Raw genomic sequence first — 3,307 nt, 5'->3', positions numbered from 1 at the left:
TTCACCAGACGGTGAAAATAACGACGAGATTACCGCCACCGACCGGTGACAATAACTTCGTCAGGGGGTTCGTCAGGAGGGTCTTGCTCGGTGCTGCTGTTCTCAACGACCTGCTGGCATGTTCCGATAGTACCCGTAGTCTTCGGTGGTCAGGGGCTTGATCTACTATTTCGAAGCAATTGATAATATCACTATGCCGGACACGAAGGTCGTGAGCGTCTTGGCATGGTTAAAAATGGCCCCCCTCTCGGGCGTGACAGACCGTTTCGAGAGACGCATAGTGGTCATTCCGATGTAGGTCGCAGGGCATCCTCGTGAAGGGCATTTGTACCGGTACGTGCCCGGCGTAGTGACATCATCAATTGCTTCGAAACAATAGATCAAGCCCCTGACCACCGAAGACTATACGGATACTAGAGACACTGCATATAGAAGCAGAAAAACCTAGCATTAATGCCACACAAGACTCCTGTCTGCTTCCGACAGCGACACGACGCCCTATCACAGCGTCCCCTGAAAACGTAACTATGGAAACATCCCAGCAGGACGTTGAGAACATCAGCAACGAGCAAGACCCTCCTGACGGAGAAAGTGACCTCAATGAAACTATACGCGCATTCCTCCACAGGGCGCGTCTTACGAACCACATAGGGCATCACAGAGCAGCCCTATATACGCTCTGGGATTAAGGCCTGGAAACCGCCAACCAATGGGAGAAGACCATGCCCAGTGACGTCAGCGCTCTCTTGGCCAGTCAAAAAAACGGACCGTGACCAGCGCCCCGCTGATATAAAAAAAGCGAAACCAGAGTCCGGGTGAATGAATGAGCGAGTGAATGAAGTCCCCCAGTAGTAGGTCTGCAGTAGTATTAGAAATACTAAAAATCACTAACACTAACCAAAAAGGGAAGGCGATGCCTGGAAAGACAAGGTACCTCGGGAACTTGTTTAGCTAGCTCGCCCTAAAAAAAAAAAAAAAGTAGTTATACTCACAACACCCTGCCTCAGAGAACTGATGCTCTGCAGACGCAAATCATTCGGGAAAGAGCCCGAAAGCAAACTAACATACTAACCCAAGCACATTACTAACCCTGAATAACACCGTGAAACTGAGTACCCTCCCCACAGGGAGGGAGAGAGAGGACGATCAATATTGGAACCGAGTATCAAGAAAGACCCTCAAAAACCTCCTAGCAGCACCAACTAACACACGTCACAACACTGACTTCGACATTAAACAAAAAATAAATAACATCACATCACACACGTAACGACAAATGGGTCTGTCCATTCTTTACCCTCCCCTTATACCTTCCTTTTCACCCCCTTATACCCCCTTCCAAAACCTTATCCTACTTCCGGGGGACCCTTAGGGGTTTAATTCGATTTGTAATCGAACCCTCACTCTATCCTATTCCCCTGCTGTTGCTGCTGCCTAACAATTCATCCAGCTCCCGCCTGAAGAAGGAAGAAGGCCTTCAGGAACATGTCAATACCTTACACGATCCCAGAAGCACTGACGACCCTGCACTCGATTTTTGGACCCCGCCTCGAATTTCCATTAACCATCGACATTTGGATATTTTCATAAATAAAAATCCCTGCAATGAACTTTGGCGCTTTACTTAATTCTGTTTCTGAAGAAGAAAAAAGACCAATTAGAAGAGTTGAACGAATAACCTACAAGATTAATGCAACCAAGGCTGCCATCATATTCGACATAATAATAATAATAATAATAGTAATTAGTAGCAGTAGTAGTAGTACACATGGAAATTGCATCATTATGTAAAGTCGACTGATAGAATTTAGAAAGCATTCCTGAAGTATGTCGATGACCATAATCATAGTGACGCCAGGTTACTCTCTCTCTCTCTCTCTTTGACACCGTAAAGAAATAGCGTAACACCACGTATGGACGAGGACACAAGTTGCATTTAAACAAAGTTCATTAGAATCATCTTAAGGTTTTTCCACTTATCTCTAATATTGTAGTTTCTGAAAGGAATGTTGTTCAGTGTATTATATAACTGTAAACCTAATTAATGGGAAAATCTCTCCCTCCCTCATAATTGGTACAGTGTTGGTGATGACAGTTCTCTCTCTCTCTCTCTCTCTCTCTCTCTCTCTCTCTCTCTCTCTCTCTCTCTCTCTCTCTCTCTGTAGGCGGAAACTTTTGAGGGTATATGTTTTAACTGTTACTGTTAAAAAAAGATACTGAAGATCTTTGTACTTAGATGAAGATCTCTCTCTCTCTCTCTCTCTCTCTCTCTCTTCGTTTTAACTGGTGGTATAAAAATTAAGTGTTTTAGATGTTAATGTTAAAAAAAAATTATGGTAGATATTCATACCTGAATTATGAAAATTTCTCTCTCTCTCTCTCTCTCTCTCTCTCTCTCTCTCTCTCTCTCTCTCTCTCTCTCTCTCTCTTCGTTTTAACTGGTGGTATAAAAATTAAGTGTTTTAGATGTTAATGTTAAAAAAAATTATGGTAGATATTCATACCTGAATTATGAAAATCTCTCTCTCTCTCTCTCTCTCTCTCTCTCTCTCTCTCTCTCTCTCTCTCTCTCTCTCTCATCGGCAATCTTGGAAATCGTTTGCAGCTGCGCACCCCCACGCATCCGGTTGCTCCGCAAGAAGCATCTGTCAAACAGCTGTTTTAATTCATTTTCTTCCTGCTCACTCATTTAAAGGGCTGATGATTGCTCTTAAGAAAATAAGTAAATAAAAAAGACTAACTGGTCTCCTTCTCTCTTAATCTTGACTCTTCAGCGAGGGAGAGAGAGAGTGAGAGAGAGAGAGAGAGAGAGGGAGAGAGAGAGAGCTCAGTACGAAAGTGACTTGTGTAAGAGACGGTCCAACATTAATTTCATATCTTGGGAGGAAAGGACTTTCGGCCACCAGATAGGACCCATGGCGGTAAGACTCTCTGTACCTATCTTTCTGTGCCAGAGGTGCACTGTAGGCACTACTTGAGGTCCTTTGCAGCGTCCCTTCCTTAGGCCCCTAGCTGCAACCCCTTTCGTTCCTTTTACTATACCTCCGTTCATATTCTCTTTCTTCCATCTTCCCTTCCACCCTCTCCTAACAATTGATTCATGGTGCAACTGCTTTGAGGTTTTCCTCCTGTTACACCTTTCAAACCTTTTTACTGCCAGTTTCCGTTTCAGCGCTGAATGACCTCGTAGGTCCCAGTGCTTGGCCTTTGGCCTAAATTCTATATTCTGTTCTCTTTCTGTACCGTTTGAGTTTCTAAATCTGTCTTAATTAAGATACAACTAAATGATAAGACACTAAAGGTTTTT

This window comes from Macrobrachium rosenbergii, chromosome 31, assembly GCF_040412425.1.
Source record: "Macrobrachium rosenbergii isolate ZJJX-2024 chromosome 31, ASM4041242v1, whole genome shotgun sequence".
In the NCBI taxonomy this organism is placed as follows: domain Eukaryota; kingdom Metazoa; phylum Arthropoda; class Malacostraca; order Decapoda; family Palaemonidae; genus Macrobrachium; species Macrobrachium rosenbergii.
Note: the sequence above shows the minus strand (reverse complement) of the source record.